This window comes from Talpa occidentalis, unplaced genomic scaffold, assembly GCF_014898055.3.
Source record: "Talpa occidentalis isolate TD23 unplaced genomic scaffold, MPIMG_talOcc4v2.1 talOcc4.6, whole genome shotgun sequence".
Lineage (NCBI taxonomy): Eukaryota > Metazoa > Chordata > Mammalia > Eulipotyphla > Talpidae > Talpa > Talpa occidentalis.
The window spans coordinates 98751140-98775387 of NW_023604972.1; the positions used below are offsets into that span (position 1 = coordinate 98751140).

At 34.4% G+C, this 24248-nt stretch overlaps 1 long non-coding RNA gene across 2 annotated transcripts; it reads right to left on the reverse strand.

Moving 5' to 3' along the window:
* Positions 1–1322: 1322 nt before the first annotated feature.
* On the reverse strand, positions 1323–23905 carry LOC129144712 (uncharacterized). Of its 2 annotated transcripts, none has more exons than XR_008549174.1 (3): positions 23609–23905; positions 2304–2370; positions 1323–1438 (listed from the first exon to the last, which is right to left on the reverse strand). It is a non-coding gene; the product is annotated as an uncharacterized LOC129144712 (long non-coding RNA). The 2 variants fall into 2 exon arrangements; XR_008549175.1 differs by having other exon boundaries at positions 23583–23905.
* Positions 23906–24248: the final 343 nt, after the last annotated feature.

A 24248-nucleotide genomic window follows, 5' to 3' on the forward strand; every position in this document is an offset into this window, starting at 1 on the left:
TGTCTAGTTCTGAACCAAAGAAAAGTAAACCCACTGAAGTATCAAAGTTACTTTCTACTATAAGCGGATATCTCTCAGAACTCAAGATTAATGAGGAAAAAATCTGAGAAACCAAAGGAAGGAAATATCCCATGCAACAAATTAATGAATTTGATTTCTAGTCTAGTCTAGCTTCATAACACTTGAGATGACTATACGTTTTCTGTAGCAGTATCCAATTCCAGAAAGAGAGTGTGCCCAGAAAGTAGATTTGAGATATTCAATAAGATTTTCTTCAGATACTTAAGACAGAGAGATCATGCCTGAACTGTCCAGGCTTTAAGCAACTTCCAGGGCTTGGGGGTAGGTTTCCATTCAGGATGTTACTAAGTTCACAAAGTTAACATCTCTTTGCTTATAGCAACAAATTTTTTAGGGTGGTAATTTAAATTTGAGTATTACACATTAAACAAATAATCATAGATAATTAAGCTATTAGATGAAGAAAGTGTAAGAAAGAAGTAGTATCATTTGGAAAAAAGAATAGTATCTGTTCTTATGTTTTCATAAAATTTAAAGTTGTTTTATATGATTATTTCATTAATAATAGGAAATCTGAGATGTTTTGAAATGTACACATGGTGAATACACTGATTTTAACTTAATATAGATTTATTTATATTGTGCAATTTAATAAATCTTTGGCAACATTCTGGAAAAATTTCCTGATATATTTTTAGATACCTATGTAAATTCTTCACCTCAGGCAATATCTACCATAAATGAAATGTATATATAATATAGCATTTTGAAATTAACTGTAGAAAATTCTGAAGTAGGGTCTTCATCATCAATACTTTGTAATAACTTTATTATTTTCTCAAAAAGTTAAGCTTTATTATTTTCTCAAATTTGGTAAATCTGATTACCAAATATACTTTGAAAATATAAATTATGGCCTCCCTGGTGGCACAAGGGTTAAGACACAACCTGTGACACAATCTGCAGCCACTGCAGCACAAGTTCGATTCCCAGCCAGCCAGGGAGCAACCCACATGGTGCAGCAGACCTCTCCTGACTCACCTGCTGCTCCCCTCAGCAGTGTACTTCGGTCAATCTGATTGTTCTGTTTCCCACTCTGTCTCTGGCGAATTCTCTCACCACCCCCCCACCGCCACACACACACCTTTGGCCTGTACCCCAGCTCTTGTATGCATAAATAAATAAATCTTTTTTTTAAAAAAAGAAAATATAAATTAACTCAAATGACCAAGGCAACCTTTTTCTTTTTCCTACTCAAATATCAAACATCTGAATAAATTCAATCATTTTATTTCCTTTCTGCTCACAAAAGCAATTAATGTACATTAAAGATTGATGTTAAGGTAATTAAGTGGTTTTCTATACTTAAGAAGAATTTTCTTGTTAATTTGTTTCTTTGGATTCCTCTTTTCCTCACCTAGAAAAAGAATATTCCAAAGCAAGTTATATATCTTAATAATCCACATGAATTATTAAATTATTAAGAAGATACTAATAAATACAATTTTGATGATTAAATATTTTTCATTTTCTCATTCTCTTATAAGTATTAAAGCTATCACATTTTCTATATGCATATGTTCCTGTTTTTCAAAACATATGGTATACACTTTGTTTTTTAAAAAAAAATATTTTGTTTTTTACCTTGAATTGTCTGTTTACTCACATAGTTCCTAAAATCATTTGTTTTGGGTATAAAGAAATGCTATTATTAACTACAGTGACAACCACTGAAACTAAGGCATTTCAAAAGCAACTAAAAGGGAAAAAAATAGATGTGATATTCCCAGAAACAACAGCAAATCACTCAAAAAATTTCATAGCTGGAGCAAGCTTTTATTTCAAAGGAGAAGGAAGATATTTATATCAAACTTAATTGTCATAATCAAATATAACATTATTATGCTGTATATTGACTTTATATATCATACAATACTGTTATCTAGGAAATGTATTATTAAAAATAGAGTGACAGGTATGACAAAATCTACTGTTTCTGTGTCTTCACTACATTACATCTCACCAGAAACTGAAAGAAAAATGTATCACATGGGATAAAAAATAAAAGGAAGAATTCAAGAGTTATTATCTTGTCATTTCCTATATATCCAGACTTATTCTAGAGTCATTCTTTTAAGTGAATGGAGAACTAGAATACACTTCAAGCTGTGGAAGTTATTTTTCTAAGATCTCTCTTTTAATTTATCCTTCTTTTCTTAAATGACCACATCCAAGCCAACACCTCAAATCAATTCTAAATTGATGGTTTAAATTATTTCTACCTCAAAAGTCTTCTCTGATGTCCACATCTTCTATGAGCACTGTCATTCAATATCTCTATTTAGATACCTGCATTTCAAATATTCAAAATTAAAGCAAAGTTTCAGCCCCCAAGAACTTATAACTTTACTTACTGTGTATCATTTTCTTATCCATTTATCTTTATCTCCCTTGTGAAGATTCCAGTCCAATCTACTATTATCTGTAATCAAACTCTGCTATCAACAAAAACCTTTTCACTGGTCTCTTCTGAGAGACCATTCTCATCCCTATCCTAGCCATTATTCATTTAACAATCAAAATGCTATTTATTTTTTTAAAGATGTATTTATTTATACAAGAACTGGGGTACAGGCCAGATGCGTGAAAGGGTGAGAGGATTCACTAGAAACAGAGCAGGGAACAGAACAGATAGACTGATGAAATACACTATTGAAGGGAGCATCAGGCGAGAGAGGAGAGGTCTGCTGCACCATGTGGGTATCTCGCTGGCTGGCTGGGATCAAACCCACACTGCAGAGGCTGCAGACAGCTTCACAGTACTGCGCTCAATCGATTGCCTGCTCCACCGGGGAGGCCCAAAATGTTATTTTTAAAACCAGAAAGCTACCTTGGGGAAAAAAAGAATGCTCAAATATATCTTTTATTACTTTCAAATAAAATGACAAATGGTCATAGAAAAATAACAAATGGCCAAAAAAAAAGTAGTTGACAAATCATAGAGCACTGGAGATGCTAATAAGACCATAGTCAACAGAGTAGTAGAGCTGGTAGCAGATGGGAATGAGATGAGGAAATGGAGAGGAAGACATGCAAATATATGAAGACAATGATTTTAATGCATTTATAAACTGAAGCAGAGAAACAGGGCAGTAGTAACTGAAATATTAAATCAATCAAGTATTAAATCAAGAGCATGATTTAGGTTGGAAGGCAATAAAACGTATTTATATGCTGATGGACATCCGTAATACCCCAAGAGAACAAAACCAGGAAAGATTTTGCTAAGGCAATTTTCTGCTTTTTGAATAGAAAAATGTTAGATTAAATCTGTGGTGCAGAGATGACTTCAACCAAAGCATTGACCCTGTAGAAAAGATTGTGATTTTTAAAAAAGGGACAATTCAATAACTGGAATAATAAATTATTGTCCCCTTCATAATTCCTTATTTCCCTTATTTCAAGCTCACGAATGTAAGGTGTTCAGCTGATTGAGACAGAACTTCAATAAGAACTCTAAATGAAAGGCATTAGAACTCACTGTAGAACTCTGTCTGATTACGGTCTACTGCCACTTGTCTTCTTCTCTACCATCTGACACCAAATATAACCAATATTATTTATCCTTACTAACTATATAAGTAACAAATTAAAGTCAGACATGATTAATGTGAGTCCAGCAGAATGTCAAGTGATCAAATTTTCTCAGATTTCTGGGTTGAAGAAGCCATATGCCTAATACCCAAAATATTCTGTCATCAAATTACATCAGAATAAGCATTTGACAAGAAACAACATCCATTTATGATTAAAAAAAAACTTACCAAATAGATATTAAAGACCAACATATTAAAGGCCATATACTACAAACAAACAACCACATCATATTCAAATGTGAAAAACGGAGTTATTTCTTTAAGCTCAGGAACATGTCAAAGATAACACTTTCACCATTTCTATCATGTTTTTAGTACTTTAGTATTAGTAATTTAATATTAGAAGTCTTAGCAAGAGCAATAGACAATAAAAGAAATGAAAGAATTCCATACTGGAAAATAGGAAGTGAAATTATCACTATTTGCAAGCTGTATAATATAGGTATATAAAATCTGAAAGGCTCCACCAAAAATTATTGGAAGCAATGTATGAGTACAGTAAAAATGTCAGGTTATGAAATTAATACACAAAGATTGATTGCATTCCTATATGTAAACAACAAAAAAAGAAGAAAAAGAAATAACAATTATATCTTTGGGGACTTGACCCCAATGGCAAGGAAAATGAAAGCAAAGATAAACAATTGGGACTACACCAAGTTAAAAACTTTTGCAGAGCAAAAGAATATATCAGCAGATTAAACAGCATACTGGATGGGCAATAATGTTTGCACACCACACATCCAAAAAAGGGGTTAATATCAAGACATACAAATAATTCATTCAATTAAAAAACAATTAAAAAACAAGAAAAAAATCTGAACACACACTTTTTCAAAGAGGATAAACAGATGGCAAACAGACACATGAAAAATGTTCTCCATTACTTCTCACTAGGGAAATGTAAATCAAATCCATGAAAAGATCTCATCTCATACTTTGAGAATGGCTTACATGAACAAAACCACTAAGTGTCCATGAAGATGTTGAGAAGAGGAACCCTAATGCATCGTCAGTGGGAATGTAAACTGGTATAACCATTTTGGAAAACAGTATGAACCTTCCTCAAAAAACTGAGAGTAGAACTACCATATGATCTACCAATCCCATTTTTGAGTACCATATCTGAAGAATATGAAATCAACTCATAGAATTATATGCACCACAATGTTTATTGCAGAAATATTTATTGATATGATAGTCATAATATGGAAGCAAACAAAATACCTATAAGTAAGTGACTGGCTAAAGAAGATATGGCATAAATAATGAAATACTATACAGCTATAAGAAAAGATAAAATTGTGCCATTTGCAGCAAATGGAAGGAAATTTGGGGGATTATGCAAAAGTAATTAGTCATAAAGATAATGATAAATATTGGCTAATTTCAACCAAATGTGCAATATAAGGAACAGACAAAAAAATACTTTAGTAGACATTGATAACTGAATTGAAGTAACCAGGGGTCAAGAGAGTAAGAAATGAGAATAAGGGTAGTGGGGATATAATGGATAGTGGTGGGTGTTTTGTTTTGTTGGGCCCAGTGGAGCATTATGGGTGCTTTGATGGTGGGTGTGGTGTGGTAACATACATCTAAACAGGTATGAGCTTATACCACTAAATCATACACAGTGTTAGAAACCAATATTACCTTCATAGACGAATAACATAATTTTAAAAATAAAAATAAAACTAGCTTTGCAGATGATAAAAAAAACCTTAAAATAAGAAATGGGGTGAACTGATGAAATACTATGATTTTATTAATATTGATAGAATATAAACCTTTGAAAAACCTTCGATAATTGTAAATGTAAAACACATGTCCCCCTACCCAAGTTGTGACTGTTAAGTGTAATGATATTGAAACTAATCTATCAAACAGCAGTGTGGATTTTATGATCTCATTCTTTTAATGTTGGCATCTTTTCTCACACTTTACTGCACTGTCAGTAAGCATTTTATCAGTTTCTGGAAAAAAGGCAACATTCTAAGCAGGAATAATGAGTGACACTTTAAAAAAAAGTAATGAGCAGCTTATTGCCATTAAGACAAGAAAATTACTATTGCAGACAATCATCACCTTAAGTCTAATTGCAGGCATTCTAAAGCATCTGTTTAGGAAAATTACCTTTAGGATATTTAAGGACTGCTTTGAGATATACAGATTACAGATTCACAAAATTTTTTCTAGGAAACTAATCAATTATAGATGAATACAGCTTGATCAACAGTTCCAAATAAGACATTGCTACATTAACTTTAAAGACAGTGAGTATATTTTATTCCATTACTTATACTTAATGTTTAAAAACAGCTCAATATGTGTCTGACAGAATTAAACTCATGCCTAATTTGAGAAATACATGTTGAATTTGATGAATGAATGATTCAATGAGTGAATTTACAAAACAAGTAACTGGTAGAGAACATTTGGAGAGTCAAGCAATAGATGCTTTATTAAGACTGATTTATCTTTTATTTTTTGAAAGGACCATTGTGCTATAATATTACATACATATTTCAGTTGTTCTTCATTGAAACTCAACATTAACATCACTTACCACTTAAAGGAGTGATGCAGAATCATTTAAAATTTATAATTAAAAAAAATTTATCATATCAAAATCTTCCTGACTGGTGACCTTATACCTCTGCCATTGTTCAACCTGCTTGTTCTTCCTCTCAGTGACCATAGTTTACTGTGGCTACTTTATCATTCAGTGAAATTTATTATAATGCTGATGTTCAATTTTTTGTTAGACTTTGAGTTAGAGAGAAGGAATGATTTTAGAAAGAGGGAGGAAATAATTTTGATCAGGAGTTAGAAATCCCTGTGGGGCAACCAGATTACAAATGCCAGTTAGCTTTAGTGACAGACAGGTCTTAGAAGAAAATATACCTTTATGAGTCATTAGTTTATAAACAGAATTATGTGGAACAATTTAAGGAGAAAGAGGCTAGCATAAATATACTATCATTTTATAGAAAAACTGAAGAAACCTCAAAGAAGCTAAAATTTAAATGGTGATAATATTTTCTAATGGATATATATTTTTGCATTATGATATGTATTTATCTATTGATATGTAACAAATCACCCCAAATTTAGTGACTGCCACATGAAAAATACACTCATTTTCCTAACTTTCTTCCATAATCTTAATAAATCAATATTATAGCATCAGCCTCAGACTTGAGGTTAAGTATCTTATTTACTTTCTTTTTTCTTTTAAAGATTTATTTTTATTTATTTATACACACAAGAACTGGGGTGTAGGCCAGAGGTGCAGGGGGTGAGAGGACTCACCAGAGACAGAGTGGAGAGCAGAACAGGTGAAACTATTGAAATACACTGTTGAGGGAAGCAGCCGGAGAGACAGGAGAGGTCTGCTGCACCATCTGGGTCAGCTCTCAGGCTGGGGATCAAACTCATGTCGCACTGGCTGGTGATAGCTTGATTGTACTGAGACTTAATCCCTGAGCCACCAGAGAGGCCCAAGAATCTTGTTTTCTAAATCAAGTCCAGATGTGGAAAAGTTTCCATGCAATCAGTTTCTCTTGAATTGAAAACCCGTTAACCAAAGAGACAAGTTAATTTCTGACTATATATTCAACATTCGATAATGAAATAGCTATTCCCACTCAAAAAAGGAACAGAATTGCCTGACCCTGAGATTCAGTCACACACATATGACCAGTTTCTTAGTAGGGCCCAGTCCTGTTTCATGTTGCTTGTGACCCTCTCTACTCTGGGTTCTGATCTTTGAACAACCTATATTTAATAATAATAAAAAAAAAGTCCTGTATGTGCTGCTAAAGAGTTCTTCAATATGCTTTCTTCCCACAGATATTTGGAGGTCCTAGACCTGTTTTCATTTTGAAAAATCTCTGTCTCAATATTTCCAAGACAGTATAAGACTCATTAGATCATTGTGTATTTCTTATGTGTCTAGTTGTAATCTACTCCTTTAACCAAAGCCTTACCCACAAATTTCTTTAAAAGTGGCATTTTCTACCTTAGGCCACCTGTGCTACTGTGGCATAGTCTCCCTAAGTTTCTTAGAAGCCCAAATGTTCAACAGAGAGCACCTATAAGACATGCCTGAGATTTTTAGAAGTACTCCTGTCTATCAGAAAGGATCTATGAGATATGCACTCAAATAATTCTAGGGTCCAAACAATATCAGAATCATGCTCTTGTCTTCTTCTTTACCCTAAGATTCTATATTCCTAACAATTGTCTGCATTTGATCTTTGCCTTAAGTTTTTTCTTACTTTAGAAACACTAACTGGTTAGAAAAACTGTCTTGAGTCCTTCATAGTATCTCCAAATTTTACTTGTAATCTTTAAAAATAAATTATTATTTTCTCACATTATTTTTAGCCTCTAGAAAAAAAAAACAGAAGAAATATAAAACTCTGCCCAACATTCTTCTTAGCTAATGAACTCTATTATGTGCAGTTGTAATTTGTATTTATTCAGACAACAAAATGTCCAAGCTTTCTGTTGCTGTATAGCAATTGTATCATTTCCTGCAGTTTTCAATACCATTTTCTCACTTGCCTTCCCAGCCTCACTCACTGCATTCTCAAGACTCAGATAAGGTCCACTGTCAGATTCCCAAGCAATTTCAGCTCCTCAATTCCTGGTACCAAGTTCTGTTTCAGTTATTCATGGATACAGAAAAATCATCTCCAATTTAGTGGTAGAGATAGCCATTTCATTATGTTCATGGAAGTTAGCTGTACTGCAGAATAAAGTTTCACTTATACAGAATCTGATGTTTAAGAACCAAATTTAGGGCCTCCCTCGTAGCACAAGGGGTTAAGTGGCAGAACTATGAACTTATTGGCAGCCATTGCAGCACAAGTTCGATCCCCAGCCAGGGAGATAACCCACATGGCTCAGCAGACCTTTCCTTTTTCACCTGCTGCTCCCCTCAGCAGTGTATTTCAGTCAATCCACCTGTTCTGCTCCCCACTCTGTCTCTGATGAATCTCTCACACCTATCCCCTCCCCCCACCACACCTCTGGCCTACACCCCAGCTCTTGTATGCCTAAATAAATAAAATAAATCTTTTTTAAAAAGAACCAAATTCATAAGCTCCCCTAAAGTGACTAGGTGCCATTATCAGAAACACCAGAGTTGGGAAGACTAGGAGTCTCATATATTTGAAAGTTCCTTTGGTTATAGTTTTTATCTTTGCATCTTTATCTCTTTTATCTTCAGAAAACTAAATTTAATGATAGCAAGAAAAAACTGAAATTTGCATTGCTAGCAGGTAGAACATGTTCCTAATACAAAATTTCTGCTTTCTTATTATGGTTAATTTTCTATTTTATCTCTCTAAATTATTTTATAGTTCAAAGTTACACACAGTTGTAATTAAAATCCGATAAAAACATTCATCATTCTTTATGATTTCTGGTAGTATTTATGCATACATAGGCAAGAATATCAAAGACAGCAGACTGGGCATTTTTTAATGTGCTAATAAAAAAGAAAGAGAATGCTAAGGAAATATTAGCATTTTCCTTCCTTCATTTACATTTTTTATTAGCTCTGACATGTTCTGTTTACCACACAATGCAAGATAAGCTTTTGAATTCAATTGGTTAAAAGTATTGACATTTATTAGGAAAAAAATCAAAATTAAAATAATTTAAAGTTGACCATCTTCTAAACATTCTTTTGTACCCTCTGGCTGCAAAAACAAAAAAACCAAGAACTCAAAAGCGCTGAAATACATTGCAATTACCTTTTGGTTTTCACTGCCTAAAACCAGTTCACATTTAATAATATAATGGGATTAAATTTTTAAATCATATAAATTAGGAGATTTGTCCTTAATTTTTTCACTTCTTTGTTTTTAAAAAAACAATAATTTCTTGGGCCTCTCCTGGTGGCGCAGCGGTTGAGCGCTGGGCTGTGAAGCCTCTGCAGCGCCAGTTTGATCCCCTGCCACTGGCAAGGGTCCCACATGGTGCACAGACCTCTCCTTGCCTTGCCTGCTGCTCCCCTCAGCAGTGTATTTCATCAGTCTTCCTGTTCTGCTCCCCAATGGGGCTCTGGTGAATCCTCTCACCCTCCAAAGCTTCTGACTGTACCCAGTGCTTGTATAAATAAATCAATCTTAAAAAAAAAAAAGAAATACACTTAAAAAAAAAGAATGTTTTCTCATACTCAAGGAAATAAAAGTCTTGTTTTAAATAAACAAAAGTTTGCTTTGCTTAATTTTTTCCATCAAGTTCTATTAGTCTGTTGGTTGTTTACAGAACTATATCCCTTGGGGGTACATTTTCACAAGAATGCATATGCTTTGCTTACCCTCTACCAAAATTCACACACAAATGTTCTATCACCCTTCTTCTTCTATCCTTCCTCCTCCAAACCCCTTTCCCTATGGTAACCATTATATTTCTCAAGAGTCTAAGAATTACTTTTGCTCTGTTTTGCCAGCGTGTTTTCTTTGGTTATTTAGATTCTATAAGTAAGTGAAACTTTCTGCTATCTTTTCTTCACATTCTGACTTCTTTCACTTAGTATAATGACATCAAGATCCATGCATTTTGCCTTGAAAGGCACTGTTTCCTCTTAATAGCTGAGTAATATTCCATAGAATGTATATTCCACATATTTTTAATCACTCATGTGCTGTTAAGCACTTTGGTGGGTCCCACAACTTGGCCATTGTAAATAATGCTGCTATGAACATAGAAGCCCATGAATCTTGTCATATTAGAGTTTTTATACTCTTTGGGTAGATACCTAACAGTGGTATTTCTGGATCATATGGTATTTCTATTTTTATTTTTTGAGGTATCTCCATACCATTTTCCATAAGGGCTGCCCCAAATTAATTCCCACTAATAGTGGATGAGTGTTTCTTTTTCTCTACAACCTCGCTAACACTTGTTTCCATTCTTCTAGACGTAGAACATTATTGCATGGGTGAGGTGATAACTCATTGTGGTTTTGATTTTCATTGTTGTTATAATAAGTGAAATTAAATGTATTTCATGTACCTACAGGCCATCTGAAGGATTTCTTTAAAGAAGTGTATATTTAAGGTCTTTCCACTTTTTGGATTAGGTTGTTTTCTTGTTACAAACTTGAGTGAGTTCTTTACATTGAAAATTAATCCTTTCTCCAATGTCTGATGCAAAAATATCTTCCCCAAGTTCATAGGTTGATTCTTGTTTTTGTGGTGGTTTCTTCTAAGGTAAAAAAGTCTTAGTTTAGTTCCACTTATTTTTGCTTTGTTTCCCTTGCCATTGAGGGTTGCACCCCCAAATATCTCTCCATGGTCGATGTCCATGAGTGTATTGCCTATGTTTTCTTTTAAGTATTTTATGGTTTCTGATCTTATATTCAAGTATTTAATCCATTTTGAATTTTTGTTTATGGAACTAAGTAAGGATCTAGGTGGTGGTGGTTGTTTGCATGTGGCTGTCCAAGTTTCTTAGCACCATTTGTTAAAGAGAGCTTCCTCTCTCCATTGTATGGTCATGGCTTCTTTATCAAATGTTAACTATCGATATTTGTGTGGTTTTATTTTTGGGCTTCCTATTTTATTCAGTTGGTCTCTATGTGTGATTTTGTTTCAGTACCAAATTGCTTTGATTACTGTTACTATACAGTACAGTTTGAAGTCAGGGAGTGTGATTTCTCCATTTTTCAGGGTTGATTTGGCTCTTGTGGTTCCAAATGAATTTTAGAATTGTTTTTTCTACTTCCTTGAAAATGTTCATTGGGATTTTGACAGGTATTGCTTTGAACTATTAAATTGCTTTCCGCAGTACCATTAACAGTGTTTCTTCTTCCAATCTACGATCATAGGTACTGTTCCATTTCTTTGTTTCTCATTTTATTTCCTTTAACAGAGACATAATTTTCAATGTATAGGTTCCTCACTTCCTTTGTAAAATTTACTCCCAGATGTTTCATCCTTTTATGGGTGCAATTGTAAATGGGCTTTTTTTCTAAATTTACCTTTCTTTTAATTCAATAATTCCATAGGGAAGTCAACTGATTTTTGTCTGTTGATTCTGTATCCTGCCACTATACTGTATTTGTTTATTATTTTTAGTAGTTTTTTTGGTAGAGTCTTTTGTATTTTCCATTTACGTTATCATGTAATCTGTAATTAGTAATAATTTCACTTTTTTCCAATTTTGATTATTTTTGTTTCTTTTTTTTAAAGATTTATTTATTTTTATACAAGAGCTGGGGTACAGGGTACAGGCCAGAGGTGCGGGAGGGTGAGAGGATTCACCAGAGACAGAGTGGGGAGTAGAATAGGCAGACGACAGACATACATTGCTGAGAGGAGAAACTGGAGCGACAGGAGAGGTCTGCCTCACCATGTGGGATTCTCGCTGGCCGGCCAGGATCAAACCCAAATTGCAGAGGCTGCGGACAGCTTCACAGCATGGCTCTCAACCCGCTGTGCCACCAGGGAGGCCCTTTTATGTTTTTTCTTAATTGCTCCATTTAAGACTTCCAACATTATGTCGAACAATAGTGCTGAAAGTGGAATTATTTGTCTTGTTCATGATATTAAGGGACATGCTTTCAGTTTTTCACCACTGAGTATGATGTTAGCTGTGGGTTTGTCATACGTGATCATTACTGAGTTGCAGTAAGTTCCATTTATTCATATCTTGAGAGCTTTTATCATTGATAATTTTTCAATCTTATTGAATGCTTTTTCAGTAGCTATTGAGATGCTCAAGCAATTTTATCTTTCGTTTTATTGACTGGTGAATGACATTAGATTTGCACATGTTGAACTAACCACACATTCCTGGAATGCAACCTACTAGGTCATTCTCTTAATATATTGCTGGATTTGATTTACTGAGATATAGTTGAAGATTTTCACATCTGTAATGATCAGTTATATTGCCCTGTAGTTTTATTTTTTGTGCTATCCTTGTTTGGTTTGGAATTAAGGTAATGTTGGCCTCATAAAATGTGTTTGTGAATTTCCCATCCTCTTCAATTTTTTTGAAGAGTTTGCAAAGGATAGGTATTTTATCTTCTCTGAAGATTTGGTAGAATTCAGTGAAGGAGTCATCTGGTCTGGGGCTTTTGTTCTTGAAGAGAGTTTATATTTCCGCAATTGTGATCAGTTTGTTTAAGCTGTATGTTTCATCATGGTAGAGTCTTAGAACATTTCATGTTTCTAAAAATGGGTTTATATTTTCCAGGTTGTCCATTTGTTTGCATATAGACATCCATAGTAGTTTCTTAGGATTCTTTGTATGTCTGCAGTATGTGTCATGATTTTACCTCTTCTATTTCTGGTCCTATTTATTTGGGTTTTCTCCTTGTGTTAATGAGTCTAGTTAAGGTTGTACTGATTTTGTTTTTTTCTTTCAAAGGAAAGTTCTGGATTCATTGAAATTTTATACCATCTTTTTGGTTTCTAGTTCATTCATTTCTAGTATAATTTTTATCATTTATTTCCTTCGGCTGATTTTTTGGTCTCTTTTTTGGTCTCTTTTTTTGTCCTTTATTTTTGGTCTCTTTTTTTTTTTCTTATGACTTAGGTGTAAAATTAGATTTTTTTTTTTCCCTTTACTTATCGATGTGGGCTTGTATTGCTGTGTACATACCTCACAATCTGCTGTTAGGGCATCCTATAGGATCTGGTAACTTATCTCTCCATTTTCATTTGTCTCCAGATAGTTTTTAATTTCTCCTTTGATTTCTTTTTTTATTATTATGTATCTAAGATTTGTCTTTAATTTTTGAATCAAACAATTTATCTTCCCATTGAGAATGGTAGGGAAAGCATTGGGATTTTTATTTTTCTGAAGTTAGGTCTATCTACTTTCTCAATATATATATAAGACTGTTCTCAGGGTTGGATATAACTCGAATCAGTTATTTTACTTCAGATAGTAAAAACCCGTGTCTTGGGAAAATAACTTTTAGTTTATCACCTGTTTTTTATTAACCATAAATTGTGTTTAGCTCTACCCTCTCCCATCATTTCCTCACTACAGAATAGGGTTTCTACAGCAGAAGTACAGCAAGGAAGGAAAAAAAAATTATATCAGTTTTTGAGTTTCTCAAAAAACTTTAGAAAATGCCAGGTGACATAATAGGTTGAACAACAGGGATTTGAGACCTTGTAACCCTGCATATTGAATGTCATGTTGATGGCTATGCTACAAGAATACAAAATTAGGGCCTCCTTGGTGGCGTAGCAGGTTGAGCGCAGCGCTGTGAAGCTGTCCACAGCCTCCGCAGCACAGGTTTGATCCCTGGCTGGCCAGGGAGATGCCCACATGGCATGGCAGACCTCTCCTGTCGCACCTGCTGCTCCCCTCAACAGTGCTTTTGGTCCGTCTGCCTGTACTGCTCCTGCTCTTTCTCTGGTAAATCCTCTCATCCTCCCACACCTCTGACCTGTACCCCAGTGCTTGTATAAAGTAAATAAATCTTTTAAAAAAGGAATACAAAATTAAGGTTTGTTCAATAAACTCTTCAAATATTTTAAGCTCATAATAATCTATACTTCTGTAAATAATGTGAAAGATAATGATAACCTATAGTCTTTTTTTTTTTAAATCATGCCCATTTATGCTTTTTTTTAAAGATTTATTTTATTTTATACAAGAGCTGGGGTATAGGCCAGAGGCACGGGAGGGTGAGAGGATTCACCTGAGACAGAGCAGGGAACCGAAAAGGCAAACAGACCAAGGGCACCGCTGAGGGGAGCAGCGAGCGATGCAGGAGAGCTCTGCAACGCCATGTGGGATTCTCCCTGGCCAGCCTGGAATCGAACCCCTGCTGTGCTGCAGAGGCTGTGGACAGCTTCACAGTGCTGTGCTCAACCCACTGCACCAGCGGGGAGACCCCAACCTATAGTGTTTTAATAGTCCTCCACACTCAGGAGTTCTTGCATGACTTAGGTTCACTTCCTCATAAAAATAACCAATATTCTAGTTTCCTCATCCAGTGAGTAAGAGGGACATTCTTTTCCATCTTAAGTTTACATTATTTTTTTAAATTATCTTTAATGTACTGTAATAAATGTTTTAAATCAAAAGTTTTATTTACTTTTATCAAAAATCACTCAACACATAAGCAGAGAGTTCCACAACCCTTCTATCAAGGACATTGAAAAAACTGGCAATCTCTCAAAAACAGAATGTCTAGGATTTTTCCTTTGAGGATAGTTTTGTCTTCCTAATGGCAAAACTTCTTCTTGAAACAGCTTCTTCCCAAATTATGGATGGGTTTCCCAAGGAACTGATTAAAATAAACAAACAAAAAAAAGGCCTTACCTTACAGGCTGAGAAATGTGATGTGAATCAGTGATGTAAGAGACCAGGCAGGGTAGGGACCTTGGTGACCTGGGTGACTTGGGAAGTATCCCCTGGTCCCAGAGGGTGTGGCCTTAATTAAAACAAAGTGATTATAAACAGAGAAAGCACAGGAAAAGTGAGGGAGGGATCCTAGCATAGGGAAAAGGGGCTGGTTGCAGGAGAAATAGCAGAAAAACAATGATATGGAAGTGTAATAATAGCTGTTATGTGTTGAGCATTACTATTTTCCAGATACAATGCTAAGCACGTGTTCTTTTAATTAAAAACTAATTGTTATTTCTAAAGGTAGATCTTACGGATAGATTCATTACCTTCTAAATCAGTGTATGTCAGAGAACTGATCCACAAGGTAGAAATAAAACAAAAGCAAGCTTTAGTGCAACTTCCCATCTACCCTGGGCTCAGTGTGGAACAGAGGGTAGGGTTACTAGAAGCTCATAAATGTTCAGCATTACAGGCAGCGGATGGTGCATACTGAAGGCTAAGAAGGGAGTAAACACTGCTAGAGGACTCAGTATCCCAAGTCCCCAGGCTTTCCCTTGTTGAGAAGGGTGAGACATAGCTATTCTCTCATTGAATTTAGCCGTTGCAGAAGCATTGACTCCTGTTGCCACGAAGAAATGGTCATAGGTGTGTGGTTTTCAACCCAGAGCAATTTTGTCAGCATAGGGGACTTTTGGCAATGTCTAAAGACATATTGGTTGTCACGATTTGTAGAGGTAGTGCTACCGGCATCTAATGGGTAAATCTGAGGTATGTGGATAAACATGCTATAAACAAGCAGAGGACATCACTCCAATAAAGATGTATTATATTTATATTTGTCCTGTAAGGCCCTGTTTCGACTTCTGCCTTCCAGAACTATTTATATAATAAATTTCTCATTTTAAACTATCAAAAACAAAAAAAAAAAGATGAGGGGTAGTGATCACAGGAACACTTGTTCAAAGAACACTCTGATGCAGCAGATATCCCAATAAACTCCTTTTTAACAACATGCAAAATAAAGCTAAATGTATGCAAATTTAATAAAAAACATTAAGGTGATCAGAGAAATCCCAGTGTAGAATGCAGAATATGACAAAGCAATCTAGCACTATTACAAATATATGAAACAATCTCACTGAAAGTGGCCGTAAAAAAGATGCTAAACTGAAGAACTTTGTAAATATGTGAGTCTGTAAAATTAAATACAAAATATACACTGACATGTACACTGTCACCATAAATACTATGCTCTAGCTGATAATGTTGTTTCCCATAAAATACAAGTTAACAATTGTGATATTGCTGTGCATTTATATTAGAATTTGACAATAACATAAAAGGATAACAATGGAAACCAGGTTTTTTTACTGTTGATATGGGAGTTTATAGATAAGGGGTGGAGGCCGGAATGATGCATGTGATAATGGATTAAAGTTGAGGACAACAGTATAAATTTGTGTTTAGCTTAATAAGGACACAAATGGTTATAAAATAAAAATATGTGTAGATGTGTATATATACCAATGCTATTATACAGGCATATAGTTATTTGTTGTCATTTTATAAAACTTAGAAATAATTCACTCCCATAACTCTCATTGTGCCTGGAGTCCAGATCTTATTTCTAATATCATCTCCATAAAAAGGAACCAGATCTCCTTGGAGAAATGATTGATTGAAAAACAGGGAGAGGACATATACAAGATGAACCTGGAGCAAGAAAGTAGGAAAGTACTTAAAAAAAATAAAAACATAATTATAGGGTATTTCAAAAGGGAAATAGCATTCAACTGAAAGAGTTCACAATTGCCACAGCTCAAACAATTTCAGCAACAAAACTAAGCAGTATTGGATTATAATTGAAAGAGTAAGATAAATAGCCTCAGTCCCATACTAATATAAATAACTTGAAGAGAACAGACTAATCTACCAAACAGAAGAATTCCAAATTATTTATGTAGATGCTTTGTCTTCAAGAAAATGGAGCATAATTGCTTTTTTTTTTTTTTAAGATTTATTTATGTATTTATACAAGCACTGGGTACAGTCAGAAGTGCCGGAGGGTGAGAGAATTCACCACAGCCAGAGCGGGGAGCAGAGCAGGCTGAGTGACAAAACACACTGCTGAGGGGAGCAGTGGGCGTGGCAAGAGAGGTCTGTGCTCCAGGTGGGACCCTCGCCAGCCGCTGGGGATGGAACCGGCGCCACAGAGGCTGCGGGCAGCTTCGCAGCAGCCTGGGCTCAACAATTGTGCCACCAGGGGAGGCCCAATTGCTTATTCTTTAATGTGGAGTGCACATAGTATCTTTTTTTCCAAAGACCATCAGATGTTTGGGGGTTGGAGTGTGGGAATATACCTTTTTAGTAGAGAAGCTTGACAAACACTACTTCAGTTTGTTGATCAAGATCAACAATAATCATGTTGACAGTCTGCATTTGATATGTGATGAAAATGGTACTTTACCTTTATGGTCGTTCATCCCAAGGTTGTAACTGTACTAACCACACTATAGAGGCCATTACTGGCCCATTTTAAAGATGAAAAGAAGTCATGCAAATTGCCCAGAGATACAGTTAGGTAAAATCTTGGATTTATACCCAAGTCTGTCTGATTTCAGGCTATAGAATATTGCTTAAGTGTGCAACTCTTGAGGAAATATGAAAGAGCAAGAAATTATAGAATTATGAGGATTTACAATCAATATAGTAAAGTTGTAACATTATATTTAATCACTGAACATTGAATTCTTACTGAGATGCTCTATAATGGGGGTATCCCAATATTACCTCAGCTAAAGATAAGTAAAATAAAAAAAAAAATAAAGATTCCAATAAGAAAGTCTCGGTGGAGGAGACACTGTGTTCAATGAAATCTTTTCCAATTTCCCATCAGACACACAGAAATCACAATCCCTCAGAACCCCTGCATCTAGGTGGGGGCAGGTGATTGGTCTGACTAATAGACTGTGAGCATGAGTAGTGCATGCTGAATAATGGCCTCGTCTCTGAACCACAGTGTGTGAAACTCTACTTTCTCTTCCTCATGGTGGCTGGGTAACCAGGCAACTAAGTGGAGGCCCAGGAAATTATGGCATTTGAGTTACCTTGTGGAAGATAGCATGCTGAATATTGGACTCATATTGTGACATACGGCAAAAAATAAATCTTTGGTGTGTTAAGCCACTAAAATTTGGGCATCATTCCTAAAACAAAGGGACAATTTGATGAAGTAACTAACACTGCAACAATCTCTATATGAGAGGAATTTATGATTTTTCCATTTATTCACACAGTAATATTATTCCAGAAAACACTTGAAGTACAGAGCAAAGAGACATATTAGATAAAAAGACAAAATAAATTTGAAATTGGGAGAAAAGTAAAGCAAAGGCAAATAAATTTAGAAAAGAAGGTGGAGCCAGGCATAGTTACACTGAAAGAGGGTCACACATTTGCCTCTAGGGAAAGCACAGGAAGTTTTGTTATTGTTGTTGTTTGCTAAAAATAAGGATTCCTTTGATTTATTTGTTTAAAACTGAATAACTGAGTTTATTTATTTATTTATTTATTTTAATTTTATTTTTATATTCCCCATACAATTGCAACCCCCTTATTTTGACCCCAATCTCTCCTTTTCCCACCCCTCAACCCCCATATAGTGTCTCTGGTTCATAGTTGTTTGTTGATTTTGATATTTTCTTTCTTATAGTTATTCTTTTTCCTGGTCCCTTATTTAAGTTTTCTAGATTCCTGCTATGAGTGAGACCATAGCACAGGAAGTTTTTTATTCACAAAACTCATAAAGAAAATCAGCTATCCAGGAAAAACATGTTTATTCTAGTTCTAAGAAAAGAAAGAAATTTCTCCAACAGGTCCTCATAAAATCGATACTGTGAGATTTACTGAACAAATATATAACCTCTAAAAAGATATCCGCAAGCAAACAAACAACCCTCACAGTAAACCCAGCAATGAGTTTCATAGTATATTATTTATAAAATCCCTAGGTAAAAAGTATGTAGGAATATACAGAGAGAAAATATGTAAGAAGTTGTGGAGCACAACTCAAGGATAATTCAGTGTTGGAGAGCTGATAAGTGAGGGTCTAGCTTATTAAAGAATATGAAGAGAACTGGAAATTAAACCTAACTCAGTTTGTGTAATAATTTTGCAATTAGTTGAAATGTTTAAAACAACTGTTTGGTGAATTCATTCAAAATTTACGCAAAGTGCATACATGTAATTCTCAAGTAAATCACATTTTTTAAAATGATAAATCCAAGCTGGGAAACCAAATTTAAACAACCTGTTCTATCATAAATAAGTACATTTTGATGGACTGTATTAACCATCTAATTTTCAATCCATTGTCCAAAGGAACAAAGTGGATTCCTACAATCTCGCCTTAATGTTAGAAATACAGCAGCTTAAATGCATTGACCAGCAAAAATAGGTCTACTTGTAAATCAAGACTTCCAGTTAATTCTTATTTGCACAATTCCTGACATTCATCATATGTGATGCAAAAAAGTTGGTTTTCCTTTCAAGTATCTCCTATGTTTTTCTTACTTACATGCTGAAAAAATGAGTTATTTTCAGAATGATGTGCCAGGGTCATTTTCAAGATACCTCTCATCATTTAAATGATGTGTTTCCTTAAAATAAATAATCTATTTAGTATTCTAGTTATAGAAATTACAAGAAAAATCATAGCAAATTTAAAGAAAACTGGTCAAAGTAATTATCTTTGCAAGTTTAGGTCAAGATGGAGAGAGAGCACAAATTTAAATATGATCAGTGATTTTGAAATTGCGAAATGTTCGTTTTTGTATATGACTTATAAAATTATCACAATTTTACAAATTCTAAAAAGTTGACTAATATCAAGAAACACCACATGAGCCAGAAAAATACTTTAGTCATTAACTGTGTGATGCATTTCCATAATGCAGTTTCTTATAATTTTTGGCTGCATACTATTTTTATTTATACATCACATCATAAGACAACTTTGCAATATCATTCTCTAGAAAGCAATTTGCTATTTGTCCTAGGAATTTTTTTGATGATTCAGAGTTTAAATGTTTCTGTCATATAATTTCTTTTTGGTAATACCACACACATTTTTTAACTGTATTCAAATGAGGGAAAACCTCTGTAAGTTTCTTTAATATATAGGCTATCAGATTTCAGATATATTAAGTATTTTCATGCAATGACTAATTTTAACTACTTTTCAAATTGATGGTTTCATTAATCAATTTGTCATAAAAATCCTCAATGTTGTAGCATATTGTGAATTGAATGATACTTGCACTGTCAGCATTTCATGTTAACTTTTGATTAACTCTAGTTCAAGAAAAATAATCTCAATTTCCCTGTAACTACCAAAATCCAAAAGAAACTACAATAGGAGAAAATAAAGAAATAAAAAGAGATAGAGACCTTAATTCACAGTGAAAATATCTCAGTTTTGAAAAATTTTCAAAAATATATGGTGATGTGAAATTACTGCTGGGTCTTCCCCAAAGACTTGGTAAAGATCCATGCAGACAAGGGACCCTATAACTAAAAGCTCCTTAGTTTCACAATAAATTTATTTCTTTCATGAATAAAACAAGCATTGTGAATATTTTTGCCAAGCTTTATATGCAAATAAGATAAGCAAAATGAATAATTTATGAACAACTTCTCTATCCATCACTAACCTTCAGTGAGTTGTACCTTTAGAAGACACCTAAAAAATAAGATGTTCTCCATACTGCTCAGGCCATGAAACCTAAAAGTGCTCTCTCATCATGCTGTTCCTTACTAAAGGAAATGTCAGGAGTTGGTTCTTTTTCATGTATGGCTCTGTTTTTTTTTAATCATATGCCTTTATCATCTGAGCTACAACTTAATATTAGAAGTGTGAGTCAAGAAAGATCACATGCAGGATGACCAGAGGCCTACGAGTGGCATGAGTAGAGATAATTGAATCAATCATTCTCTCTCTTTAGGAGGTATAATTTAAGATAAGCAAGGGATACACAAAGGAGACTAATCCAGAGGCTAGAAAACACAGGTAAAAGTGATAGGCAGAACAAAAAACCTGAGTACACAAGATTAAAAGAGAGATATAAGGAAATGGACAGTCAGTAAAAATAGAATAATAAATAGATTTCTAAAACCAGGGAGAAAAGTACAAAAGTAGGAACACACGACTTGAATCAAAGAGGATAGTGAGCCATACGAATAGTGGTGGGCCAGCAGTATTATGCTGTTGTGTAGATGACATTCCTAGAAGGAAGGAAGGGAAATAGAAATAAGGAGGAAAGGAAGGGAGAGATAGAGGCCTGGGGAGAGGGACAGAAAACAAAGTATTTGAATCTATATAATCTTGAGTTAAGGTAGGTAAGGGGCAGGGCAGAAGTGTAAAAAAAATTCTTTAATTCCCTTTTGAGGCTTGTTACTATATTAGTACAGGAAAAAAAATTTAAAACAATTTTAGATATATTACATGACTAAACAAATAAACAAATGTGCTGATATTGTTGGGAGTCAGTGTACTCACCATGGAAGAAGGAATTAAAATCATGGGTTAGAGAAAGGCAAGAAAAGACCTTGTGGAGATTGATTGGAAATAAAGGTATAGGTGAAAGACATGCTTTCTTAAATGCATACGTTCATCTGCTTATTCCTGTTCATGTACATATATGTACATAAAATTCTATTGGGAAGCAAAGACATCTTAGTAGCAAAGAATATACCTAGCACCTAGACCTAGATCTCTAATAGGATTTCCCATTAAATGAAACCAGAGTTTTTCAAGAAATGCTGCTTCCCATGACTGGAGAGAGCAAGAATAACTTGTTATAAAATAAAGTAGGGAAATACTGAAGAAAAAAAAAATGATGGGAACATATAAGAAGGACTCAGGAAAAGTTTGAAGGGGCTACCACTGGCCAAATATGGGACAATGTGAGCACTAAAGTAATTAAGTAATAAATCAGAACTCATTGAAAAACAGTAGTTTGTTAGTTTGAAACACCCAAAAATACTTAAGAAAATAAACAGGGAAGAAGCGTCCTTTGGATATAGTTGAGTGCCAGAGGTCACAAGGCAAATATGGAAATCCTGGAGTTGGAAATAATCACTTGTCAATTATCATGGTAATGAGCAGGCAAGAGCCAGCAATGGTGCTAAATATAAAAGGAATTTTCTATAAAGAACAAGATATTTCCATTGTCTTAATATGTCTTTTCAAAGAGTACATATTAGTTGCAAGGAGGAAAAAATAGTAATAACAGTGAAAAGATTGGACAACACTTTGGGTAACCAACAAAATCATCAGTGAGGGAGAGAGAAAACACCGTGACTCCAGATGTGATACTCTAAAAGGACACAAGATCACCTGTGTAGTATTTGACCAAGAACAAATAACCTCAATCTACTCCATAAACACCAGGAATATAGTGTTGGAAACATTACGTTCTTATCCATTCATTCATGTAACTCAAGTTTATTGAGTAACTACTATGTTATTATGATACAAAATAATTTTAAAAATGGTCCTTTTCTTAAGAATCATAAAGCCTAGTAAGAAGACAGATACACCTAACTGATTATAATGCATGAGATCACTACCATAGGAATAATACAAGATTAAATTCTAAATGATCTGAAAGGAAAAAGAAATTGATTCTTTCAAAGAGCATTAGGAAGGTTTTTTTATATATATAGTTTTCAAAAATATAACAGGAGAAAAAAAAGAAGTAAGGGCATTCTAAATAAGAGGGAACAAGATGTAAAATTTATAGCTTGTTTAAGTGAGCATTCATTTAGCAAAAATTTTCTTTCCAGTGAGTCACTACTAAATCATTCAGAAGACTGGTGGAAATTTTTCTAACCCTAGTTGCCTCAATGAAATCATATTTTCACCTTTTCTGAAACCAGGAAATTTCAAATATTAGTTAACACCAAGTTCTGATTATAACTCTATAGCATCAGGACATTTTTAAAAATACTTAATATCAAAGGAAACATCTTACCTTGAGTTTTTCAGTGTAGCATAGAAACAATTTCTTTACTAATCAATTTATTTTTAAATAAACTACCTAGTAGCCGTTAAGAGAAATGACAAATATTGTACTTTAATTTTTAGATATACAGTCTACATAATGTAATTTCAGTCTCCAAACTACATTGTTCATGTTGATATATACTCTACTCACTACTTAAAATAATTGGATCTTTGTTTTTGAAAATATAACTGTGGAGCAAACTTCATATCCCTCAAGATGGTTTCGATTTTGTACCAATCAATTCGTGAAATATCTCATTTTCCTTAAAATTTATTTTATAGGGCAAGAGTATCTTACAGAGTCAAAAGTTTCTCTAGTGTTAGTCTGGGATTCACATTTTTCTTGCCAGCTATTATAATTGAATTGAAATGTTAGGTTATGTGTAGTATAAGAAATTGTCACACGTGTCAGATTTCTACTCCTATATAAAAAATCTACCCTAAAACTAAGTAGCTTAAAACAATTATTCATTATTTTCTTTTATAGTTCTGGAGGATGAACTTACTTAAGGGCAATTCTTACTTAACACACCTCATAAAGGTGTAGGAAAGTCAGGAAGGTGGCTGGCATCACCAAAGGCTTCTTTACTTATGTATCTATCTGGTACCTGGGCTGGGAGGTGACAGGAAAAGCTGAAGGTAGTTGAATATATTTCTCTTCTCCCTGTCCTCCACTTGCCCTTCTCCTTCCCCCTCTTCTTTTCACATTCCCACATCGCTTCCTCAAATGGTTAGCTTGGGCTACCTCACAGTCTTGGCAGTTTCAGGGCAGTTAGACTTCTTGCATGGGAACTGATTTCTCGGAAGTTAACATTCCAATTTGCCTGAATGGAAGCCACAAGACTTTCAATGACCCAGTTTATAAAGTCACAATGTGTCAATCTATTGCATTCCATTGGTCAAGCAGTTCGCAGAACACAGAAGTTAAACCCCACCTCTCAATAGAAAGAGTTACAAAGAAACTGTGGCCATCTTTAATTTACATAATACCTACTCAAAAATGGGGATATTGGCAGATTTCTCTTACTTTCTCCCCTTCATAACGAATTTAGTAGATTTAAATTACCATGAAACTCTTAAAATAGGGTATGTTAATGATATAACCTGTTTAATAAATTGGCTACTAATTAGCAATTAAGAAAAACAATATGAGGGCCTCCCCTGGTGGTGCA